The 11,841-nt window shown below is 56.1% G+C and overlaps 1 long non-coding RNA gene across 1 annotated transcript in view; it reads left to right on the plus strand.

Annotated features, from left to right (window-relative positions):
- Positions 1–6,070, plus strand: part of LOC146869972 (uncharacterized) — a 386,278-nt gene extending 380,208 nt beyond the window's left edge. The window contains exon 4 of the long non-coding RNA XR_014981649.1: positions 5,868–6,070. This is a non-coding gene — a long non-coding RNA (uncharacterized LOC146869972). The remainder of the gene's footprint in view (positions 1–5,867) is intronic.
- The last annotated feature ends 5,771 nt before the right edge of the window (positions 6,071–11,841 follow it).

An 11,841-nucleotide genomic window follows, 5' to 3' on the forward strand; every position in this document is an offset into this window, starting at 1 on the left:
GACAACGCCAATGCCACCCCTCAGGGGTCCCGGAGACCCCATGTGCCCACAAGTGCAGGCCAGACGCAAGTGGGCAGGGGTGGTGGGAGTGGAGAGCGGCGGAGGCGCGAGCCTGACCAGTTGGCTGGGGATCCGGTATTTTCCCATGTCCGTAACATCCTGGACTCATACCGGCAGGACACCACGGGCATGGCCCAGGTTGTGTCCGTCCTCGAGGGGATCAAGGTCCAGCAGGCCCAGCAACATGCGGAGCTAATAGCCTGTCTACAGCTACACCAACGGAGGATGGAGGACAGACAGGCTGAGCAAGTGACGGCGTCCCAGGGGATTCACGCTGAACTCCGTCGGATGGCCGACACCATGGCCGACCCTCCCTGTGCCAGAAGGCGGAGAACATCACCACCCACAGGGAGGGATCATGAGGAGGAGGAGGAAACATCCGACGGAGCATCCCAGACGTCGTCACGGCCTGCTGCTGAGGTTCCCCGCAGGAAGCCGGGTCGTCCACGGAAAGGACCGTGAGGGTGGCTGCTACATCACCATCTCCCAGGACACCTGGCCTGGCACCTGGCCCACTGGAGCAACAGCATCACAGCATCAAGAGACATTCTCTGCCACATGGCCCTGCTGGTCACTGGCTGACCAATGTTGACAAAGACTGTGGCATGGACTCTGAGGATTTCCAATGGCAAGGACACCAACTCCCCTACTGAACTTTGGATTCCCTAATCCCGGAAAGCCCCTCACTTGGCCCCCCCCCCCCAATAATAAATCACACTATTAAGAGTAGATGCCTGCTGGTAGCATTATTACCTAACATGTGTCTTGTACAGTCTAAACATGCCTGAGTCATCTGTTCACTTCAACCATCCACACCCTGGGGCCTGAGTCTGGCACAGGACACATGGGTCACAGTTTCCTAGGCAAGACAGACATGGAGCACCATACACACCCGTGATGGTCAGAACCAGCTGAGGGGGTGGCCGAACAACCGTGCTGACAGACACATTGAGTACAGCAACAGTCATGCGCAGAGGTCAGGGATCCTGGCCCGTGTCCTGGGGGGCACCCAGGTACGTGTAGACAGGTGGCAGAACCATGTCCTGCAAGCTTGAGTCCGGTGGATGCAGAGAATGGGGTCATGGACAACGTTGGATGCATGGGGATGGCACATGTCACAATACCCACACAGTCATGGACATCATGCCCATTACACAGTCTCAGCACACACACACAGCTTGCATCTTGCCACTCGACACATTGACACATAGCCACAATCAGGGAATACCATGCCAGACATGCAGGATGCACCGTGCCAACACACCAGCATTGACTGAGAAGAGGCACCTTGGAGGCATAGGGACACCTTTAATAGTCATGTGTTTGGGATTGCAGAGGCAACTTGAAGTACACATGAACACATCATGTGGAGTAACATGTTGCTCCAACACTGGCACCCCCCTTCTGCAGCACAAATGCGTGATAGCCATGGAACTGGCACACAAGTGTCGGATAATAGCTAAATACCCACAGCTGCTCACGGAGAGCCTGCCATACACCATACATCCGCTGATGTGGAAGTCCCACGCCATGTCAAGACAATGTTAACCGTATGTGTCCGAGGGCAGTGTCACACACATTGATGCCTTCATCACAATCCACCATCCCATCACTGATGACTGACAACCAGGCAGCCCATCTATTCAGGTGTACCCAGCTGCATGTCGTGTCCCATGGGGATGCCACATGTCTGCAGAGGACCCAAACCCCGACCGGGGCAGTGTGCACACATCGTGAACAACTGCCACACCCAATACACCCCAGATGCATCCCTTACCCCATGGAGACTTCCAAACGTGTCCGTGCCTGTAACGCTGAGTCAGCCCACGATGCCATGTCCATGAGGAATAGCAGTGCCACAACAATGCAACCAGCAAACGGCATGCGCAGGTACCTGGGGAAGAGAGACACACAAGAAGTCAGCCACAAGAAGCACAGCCACTTGCATGTGCATGTACTCGACACATGTATGTATGACAACATGCTAGGTCACAATTATGTCTGGGGAAATACTACCATCACTGCCACCATCACTCCAGTGACACACCCACACACACCTCTGACCCACGTGCCATACATGCAGGTGGAGACACACATCACAACGCATGCCACACGGGGACCAATGCGTGCACACTCAGACCCTGGTACTCACCACTAAGCAAAGAAGTCGCGTATGAGCCGAGTCCGGATGTCCTCTTGCGGCTCCACATCCTCCACATCACTAGCCCCATTGCCAAGCCCTTCGTCCTCCACGGGTGGATGGTCCTCGTCATCTTGATCCAGGATGAGGGGCACAGCTCTTTCAACTGCCATGTTGTGCAGCATGCAGCAGACCATGAAGATCTTGCAGACCTTCGCCGGGGCATATGGGAGTGCGCCGCCGGTCTTGTGGAGGCACCGGAATCGGCTCTTCAGCATGCCAAACGTCCTCTCTATCACTCGCCTTGTCCGGCCATGGGCGGTGTTGTAGCGGAGCTGGGCCGGCGTGATGGGGTTGCGGAGAGGTGTCAGCAGCCAAGGCATGTTGGGATAGCCAGCGTCCCCTAAATGGAAAGCACATGGATATCGTTAGAACAGGCGAAGCGGTAGTGCTGCACGGCCAAACAGAATACAGGACAGACAGACTGTACCCACCAACAACACATGCACGTTCGTTGCGCAGCTGCATCATCATATCAGGCATCCCGCTACGCCTCATGATGTAGGCATCGTGTGCTGATCCTGGAAAACGAGCACAGACATGTGAAATCACCATGTTGGACAGACACACCACAAGGGCATTGATGGAGTGGTAGTGCTTCCGATTGCGGTACGCCACCTCCCGTGCGTGTGGTGGTACCAAACCTACATGTGTCCCATCTATGGACCCAATGACATGGGGCATCCCTCCCAGGGCATAGAAACCACGTTTGACCTCAGTCATCTGTTCAGGGGTTGGGAACTTGATGAAGTCATCCAGGTGAATCAACATGGCCTCCAAGAAATCATGCAGCACACCGCTGAACATGCTCTGGGACATGCCACCAACATGAGCTATGGTATATTGGAAGGTACCCGTGGCAAGGAAATGTAGGGCAGCCATTACCTTCAGCTGGGGTGTCAGTGCCGTAGGATACCTGTGCTGCGGTTGCAGGTGTGGTGCCAGTCTCGCCGTCAGCTCCAGAATCAACGGTTGGGTGAAGCGGTAGAGCCGGATCCTGTCATTCTCCTGCATGGTGGCCAAGTCTGGAATTCTTCGGGCAACAGGAGGCGCTCTGCAGTAATTTGGAAGTGACAAGGAAGAGTGAGTGCACTACGAGAACAACTCATGTCTACTGAGCACATGTAAATCTGCCAATACACACATGCCACATAGGGAGTCAGGCATGTGCTACATGCCCAGGACACGTATGGATGCAAGGTGACACTCCTTCCAAGACCCAGCTACTCACGGTGATTGAGAACCTCCCCATGCCACGCCATGGGAATAGCTGTGTCCCAGTGCAAGTGAACAGCCCGACGCAAGACAGAAGTGACATACACCCACACATCAGCAGAAGTAGGATGCCGATTGTAGAGACTGGTAGCGGAACACCGGAGCCACAGGTCACATGACATTACACTAGGCCTGCCCACACACCTTGCCATGAAGGTGCACATGTCATGACTCACCACACATTCCTTGTGAGGATGCTGACATGGCCTTGTCACGCTACTCCGTGTCCCATGCATACATGTGCACCTCACATCAGATACCACATGTGGCATGGTGTGCGGAACAGTGTGCAATGACAATCTACACACAGACACATGTTGGTTGCTGCAACGGCTGCAGCTTTTGAGGGTGCTACAACATCAACCTGATGTAAATCCCGGACACATAAATGACATAGTCACATTGTGCACTGTGGGTAGTGACAAGTCAGGTGTCATGACCCCTGTACCGGGCATCATGGGACACTTCCGTGTGTTGGTGTCCGTGCCATGCCAGTGACGCTCACCCCAAGTGCGCAGTACGACATGCACACATGTCAAAGGAGTCAAGGGCATGCCTGGCACACATTGCACCCTCACACAGTACACCTGTACACATCTCATCATACATCTGGTGCCTCCTCCACTCAGGAGGCATGTTCCACATCACAGCCTGTCACACCTGTGCCCCACACATGTAGTAATGCACAGACGATGCCTTGATGTCCATTCCTGGACAAGTATGTCCATCCATGGACAAGTATGTCCGCCCTATTCCTACCTGTGTGTCGACTATCACCACAGTGATGTGTACAAACCGGCGTACTGCTGCTAAGAGGGCCTGTGTATGTTCCCCAATCACTGTGGGAGTGCTGCCGTATGTGTACCCATCGTGATGGCGAGCGTACAGGCATTTGTACGGTCCGTACCACAACGAGTACGCATACGCGTGCAGACCCATAGTGATAGTGAGCGTAGATGCGAGTGTACGGCCCTCTCACTATGGGTCTGCACGCGTATGCGTACTCGTTGTGGTACGGACCGTACAAATGCCTGTACGCTCACTATCACTATGGTTCTGCACGCGTATGCGTACACGTAGTGGTACGGACCGTACACTCGCATGTACGCTCACTATCACTACGGGTACACAGACCCATAGTGATAGTGAGCGTACAGGCATTTGTACGGTCCGTACCACTACGTGTACGCATACGCGTGCAGACCCATAGTGATAGTGAGCGTACATGCGTGTGTACGGTCCGTACCACTACGTGTACGCATACGCGTGCAGACCCATAGTGATTTTGAACGTAGGCATGCATGTACGGGCCGTTGCCATGCATTTGGGGTGCCCTAGGGCCCGGAAACGCACCGTACCTGTGTGTGATTCTCCTAATTACATAGGGGACAAGTATTAAGGCCTACATGCATGCTGGTTGTCATGGCGACCAGGTTCAAATTTCGATTTTGTTCTGGAAGGTGCACAGCAGAAGTCAGTTGGAATTCTTCTACTTTGTTGCAATGTGTTTGTGGGGCTGACATCATGCAGGAGAATGAAACCGATAGAGAACCCACAGACTGCTAGGTTTGGAGGGATTGGTGGAAACATAGGATGCAAATGTGAGTGACCAATCACTCTGTACTCCTGTGCATGAGACTGGGCAGAAGGCCACATATAAGGCAGCCAGGTCCCATGAGGGATTACTTGCCTGCACATCTTTGCATTTGTCGACCAAGCTGCTGCTACTGATTCCCTGGAACCATGTCAAGGGCTGTGGAGAGGACACAGCCATTCACCCTGGAGGAGAACATGGCTCTGCTGGATGTGATCCTCCCACAGTACCCCATGCTGTATGGGCGACCAGGGTATCAGGTGAGTGCATAGGCCACTGCCACAGACTGTCCCTATGTTGTGACTGTGTCTTCAGGCATTGTGACCCGGTGTGACACACATGCCATGTACTGTCGGGGGGGTACCAGGGGGGGGGGTGCCTGATGTCTCCCAGCAGTGCCCTGAGACAGGAGGGGTGTGTGCAGAGTCCTCCCAGCAGTGCCCTGAGACAGGAGGTGTGTGTGCAGAGTCCTCCCAGCAGTGCCCTGAGACAGGAGGTGTGGGTGTGATGCACAGTGTGAGCCTTGATCATTGATTGTGACATTGCCATCATTCCACCTGAGTACCCACTATGGCACGTACTGCCTTTTCCCTCACCAGAGGATGATGTCCCTATGACAGAGGTGCAATGCGTTGGCTGCATTACATGCCATGTAGTAACCAGCTATTATGTTCACATATGTCTCTCTGTGACATGTGGCTGGTGTATTGATGTGGTGTCACTTGTACTTCCTCACAGGTAGGCGCCACTGCCAAGGAGCAGATCTGGCTGACCGCCGTCAGTGCCGTGAGGCGTGTGGATGGTCGGAGGCGGAGCCTGTCCCAGGTGAGGAAACGCTGGCAGGATATCCGGTGCTGGACGCGGAGGATTGCACGGCTCCTGCTGGGGGACTCACCTGAGAGCCACAAGAACCGCGGCCGCCGCCGTCTGACCCACCTCCACAGGCGTGTGCTGCCGGTGGTCTTTCCAGACCTGGAGAGGCGCTTACAGGCGATGCAGCAGGCGGAAGGGGGTAGGTACATGTGCGTTTGTTGTGTGTCACCGGCATTTGTAAGGGCACAGTGGCATTAATTCACTGGCAGGGTTTAAAGGTGCTGTGCCCATCCAGTTTGCCCAAGTGTAGCGCTGCGCCCCTGCCACCCTTCCCCTCCTTGCAATGTGTTCCCTGGTCTGTGTGTAGTCACTCCTTCACAAGGTAATGTAGGCTGGCGCTTTGTCCACGAGCACAATGACTGTAGCATCATGGGTGGTGGTGGTGGGTAACAGGTTGTGGGACCTTGCCTGTGAACTGTCAAGTTCACTGCATGTGGGTTCCATGTCAGTTGGCACTGATGCTGGCTCCAGACATGGGAGTTGGTCTCTCATGTGTCATGCCTTACAGCGCGCATGTCCTATGTAGTGGCCTGTGACATGATGTGCATGAGTGTGCGCTACGCATAGTGCAGGGATGGTGACGTGTGTAGCAGTCATTCCCATTCAGTAGCATGTAGTTGCGTGCCCAATACTGTCCCCTGGGGCACCTTATCCTCAGTGTTGTTTGTGTCATCATCAACGTGGGCACTCTCACTGTCTACAGCGTAGGTTGTGCTCTGTGCCATTGTCCCCTGTCACCATGTATATAGACGTGCTATTATGTACAGGTGTCCACTGTGCAGCCTGACCTGATTGTCCCTCTTCATACTCACAGTTGCCAGTGCCTGTGTGTCTTGTTATACTCATCTGAGGATGGGCACTGGTACCTCATTATTTGTACAGGCGCACCTTTGCTGTTTTGCGTCCAATCTTGCCTTTTGCCTGCCACTGTGTTTATCACCCAGACTATGAGATGTTGGTGCCACCTGTGTCTCAGCAATTAGCATCGTGTGGGGGTTGCTTGGGGCGGGCAATGCCTATGTGTCAAATCCTGATTCCTAATTGCTGGGTCTGGACAGTGTGTGATGTTACTGGACACACACGCAAGGTGCATTGACCGAGTTATGTTGGGCATGTTTGCAGCATTACCTATGCAGCATGTGTCTCAAGTTCATGGATATTGTCCCTGGTCATAGGTATTTTCACAAACGCTGTGTGGTGCAGAGGCAGTGCTGGATTGTCCCCAGGGCCTGGGTGCTATGTCAGACTCCGTTTCCTGTCATCAGCTATTGTCTCATGCTCTCCATGGTATTTCAGTGGCATGGTGGCTCAACCAACTGTGTTTCATGCCCTACATCGGTACCTTGTTTTGCAGATGTTAGGGATCTGCCTCTTCAGGCTATGCAATGTTGACTATGTAGATTGGACTCATGTGACAGATGTGTACAGGTGTCTGATTAATTTCTGTCTCTCCACCCTGCCCACAGCATCGTCGGGGGACACAGAGGGAGACATGGACACGGACCAGGCGGAGGGACCGAGCACCAGTGGCAGCCGTGACATCGGGGCTGGCACATCGAGTGGGACAGAGGCGGAGGATAGTGTGGCCGAGGACCTGTCGACTGGCACATCAGACTACGAAGCTGACAGGTCCGAGGAGGATGTCTCAGAGTTGGCGGTGGCTGCACCAGCAGCTGACAGTGGAACAACACCTGCCACCGCCCCCTCAGTTCCCACCAACCGCCTCCCACTTGCTCGTGTCCCTTCCAAGCGTGCCCGGTCACCGCATGTCTCCTTCCTGCCAGGCACCGCACCCCCTGCCCCTGTCTCCACTGCTGCCGCCAATGCTGAGTCTATGGACATCCAGCGGCAAATGCAGGTTGGTCAGGCTGCGATCCTGAATGTCCTCCATTCCCACGGGAAAACCCTCACCAACATCGAGGCATTCTTGGAGGGCATTCATTCTTTGCAGGCTGACCAACGCAACTTGCTGAGGTCCCTAGACTCCACACTGACTGCAGCAGTGGGTCTCCTGCAGCGCGACCTCCCCCCACCTACCCCTGCCCCATCCACACTTCCCACTTCCATGCCTGTCCCACGTACACCCAGACGTCGGCATGCACCCACCACAACAGACACAGGCACCACACCAGCAGGGAAGGTCCACCGCACTCCTCCTGACACGCACACACAGGGTGAGATAGGCACACCCACTGGGTCGGGGGGCAAACGTGTGACACGCAGCCAGAGTGGGAGTCCGCATTCCACACAATCCACTCCCTCCAAATCCCCTCCCCTCAGCTCTCCTGGCCACATCTCCCCCAAGGACTCCTTCATGGCCGCTCTGTCCCTGAGCCCCACAGTTACGCCACCACGCAAGCGGTCAAGGAAGTCCTCGGTCAGGGTGGTTGAGTCTCCCCCCCTGTCTCCACCCTCCCCCGGTGGCGCTGCAACCCATCCCTCTGAACCCCCCCCCCTCCTTGGGGCCTGAGGTCACTTCGGGTGCAGGGGACTCCCTGGAGGACCTTGCTAAGGTGTGTAGTGCCATCCTGGCCTCCGCCTTTGGCCATGACACACCCCCTGTGGTTGAGTCCTCCATCCCTGCACCCACAACGCCGCCCCTTTGCCCTGATGTCCCTGCGGTGCCTGTTGCTTCCCCCCCCCCCTGATGCCCTCACCAGTATGGAAGACGATGGCATTTGACTGTGCAGGCAAGGTAGGGGACACACATCCCACTGTGTCCCCCATGCAGCTGGGAATAATTGACTGCCCTCTGGCCTTTGTTGACTTTGAACTGCCTTTGATCCACGGACATTGTGCTCATGCTGAATAAAGCTTATTTTTTTTTTCATTATCACACTCCTGCTATGGTGGTATTGGTGTTGGTGGGGCTGCTACATTGTTTTGGGTGGTGTTTAAGGCTTTGGGTGTGTGGGATTTGTAGTAGTGTTCTGCTCTTTGGGGCCACCCTAGGATCTGTGTGCCATCACAAGGTGTTGGCTAACTTCCTTAGGTCATGTCAGCAGTTACTGCATGGTTCAATTGTCCCAGGGTGTATTCCTTCCTCTGTGTACCCAGTTTCTTCCCTGCAGGGTGTTCCCAATGTTTAGCGCAGAGCTGTGTGTACATGAGCTGTGTGTGTGACGGAGCCCTTCTACTTTGGCCATGCATGCATGGCCATGTCTCCACCTGCAACAATCGTGGCATCCTTGGTGATCACTGTACTTGTGTGTGGAGTCAGTTGACATGAGTTCATGGGGACATGTTCCCTTGTAGGCAGTATGGATGTGGGTAATTGTGGCATCACACACATGTGTTACACCCCTCCTGGGTGTGGACACTGCTGGGAGGACTCTGCACCCACCCCTCCTGGGTCTGGACACTGCTGGGAGGACTCTGCACACACCCCTCCTGTCTCTGGGCACTGCTGGGAGGACTCTGCACCCACCCCTCCTGGGTCTGGACACTGCTGGGAGGACTCTGCACACACCCCTCCTGTCTCAGGGCACTGCTGGGAGGACTCCACACCCACCCCTCCTGTGTCTGGGCACTGCTGGGAGGACTCTGCACCCACCCCTCCTGTGTCAGGGCACTGCTGGGAGGACTCTGCACCCACCCCTCCTGTGTCAGGGCACTGCTGGGAGGACTCTGCACCCACCCCTCCTGTGTCAGGGCACTGCTGGGAGGACTCCACACCCACCCCTCCTGTCTCAGGGCACTGCTGGGAGGTCTCTGCACCCACCCCTCCTGTCTCAGGGCACTGCTGGGAGGACTCCACACCCACCCCTCCTGTGTCTGGGCACTGCTGGGAGGACTCTGCACCCACCCCTCCTGTGTCAGGGCACTGCTGGGAGTGATGGGCACCCACCCCTCCTGTCTCAGGGCACTGCTGGGAGGACTCCACACCCACCCCTCCTGTCTCAGGGCACTGCTGGGTGGACTCTGCACACACACCTCCGATTTCTGGATATGTGCGCTTGGCACATACACGGTGGGGTTACGCACACTGCATTAGAGGTGAGGGTACGAGTCTACTGACACTGGTGTGGTGGGGGTACGCTCCGTACGTCCGCGGGTGGGGGTACGGGTCGTACTTACACTGTTGGGCTGGGGGTACGCTCCGTGCGTCCGCGGGTGGGGGTACGGGTCGTACTTACACTGTTGGGCTGGGGGTACGCTCCGTGCGTCCGCGGGTGGGGGTACGGGTCGTACTTACACTGTTGGGCTGGGGGTACGCTCCGTACGTCCGCGGGTGGGGGTACGGGTCGTACTTACACTGTTGGGCTGGGGGTACGCTCCGTACGTCCGCGGGTGGGGGTACGGGTCGTACTTACACTGTTGGGCTGGGGGTACGCTCCGTACGTCCGCGGGTGTGGGTACGGGTCGTACTTACACTGTTGGGCAGGGGGGTACGCTCCTTGCATTCGTGGGTGGGGGTTCGAGTCGTACTTACACTGTTGGCATGGGGGGTACGCTCCATGCATACGCGGGTGGGGGTACGGGTCGTACTTACACTGTTGGGCAGGGGGGTACGCTCCTTGCATTCGCGGGTGGGGGTACGGGTCGTACTTACACTGTTGGGCTGGGGGTACGCTCCGTACGTCCGCGGGTGGGGGTACGGGTCGTACTTACACTGTTGGGCTGGGGGTACGCTCCGTACGTCCGCGGGTGGGGGTACGGGTCGTACTTGCACTGTTGGGCTGGGGGGTACGCTCCTTGCATACGGGGTGGGGGTAGGGTCCGTACATATCCGTCCCCACGCTATGTGATGTTTGTGCGGCCCGTACCCAGGCCTTTGCCACGTGGGTGCGATCCGTCCCGCCATTGTTGGGGTGACGTGTGTGGGCGTGGTCCGACTCGTACCCACGCTCTTCAGGCGTGGGTACGGGACGTACCTGTCTGGTTGTGTTGCCGGTTCGCGTGGTGACGGACTTCCGTTGTGGCGGTCGCTGGATTATCAGGACACGCCCCCACCCCCTCGTGGTGACCAGGGCATGGGAGTCAGGTATGTCCAGGCCATGTGTAGTGTGTCACTCATGTGGTTGTTTTGTGGCCTGCCCTGGTCGTGCCACCCCCACCCCACCCCACTTTCCCCCCTCCCTTAGTTATTCTGACCTTCTGCGGCGTCTGCGTCGTAACCTGTAGAGGAGGTGTACTGCTATGAGGGCAGGGATGACTCGTAGGTTCGGGTCCATGTCTGTCCGTCGCGTACTGGTACTCCTTGCTCGCGTCGTCCTGTCGCGTACGGGTCCTCCTTGATCGCGTCGTCCTGTCGCGTACGGGTCCTCCTTGGTGGCGTCGTCCTGTGTGTCCGTCACGTACTGGTCCTCCTTGTTCGCGCCGCCGTCTGTCCGTCGCGTACTGGTGGTCCTTGTTCGCGTCGTCCTGATTTCCCGGCAGTTTTTGGCTGCCGCAAAATATTCACCGTGCGGGGTGACGTCGGTGCGAATCGTGATTCCTGGGTCGTGAATGGCTGGCTGCGTGCGTCCCGACGTCAGGTCGGCGCTTTCCCGGATCGCATTGGTAGGTGTTTTTTGTTCGGTCGGTCTTTTTTACGATTCGTACGGTAATGGTGTACCCGTGCGAATCGTAATTCCATGTTTGTATATTTTGACGACCGGGTACGCGTCGGACGGAGAATATGCTCCGTCCGACGGTTCGTACCCGGTTTTTACCGGATTGTGATCGGCACCTAAATGTCTTACTTACAGAGGGTTCTACATTCTCTTCCACTTCTTCCTCATTTACTGTGTCCTTTTCTGCACTGTCTTGTTCAGGACCAAAGTAACAAAACTGAATTTCATCAATAACCTTCTCTACATCTGATACTGACCCACGGAACAGAGCCCTATTCAATTCA

This window comes from Triturus cristatus, chromosome 1_1 (assembly GCF_964204655.1).
Source record: "Triturus cristatus chromosome 1_1, aTriCri1.1, whole genome shotgun sequence".
NCBI lineage: Eukaryota > Metazoa > Chordata > Amphibia > Caudata > Salamandridae > Triturus > Triturus cristatus.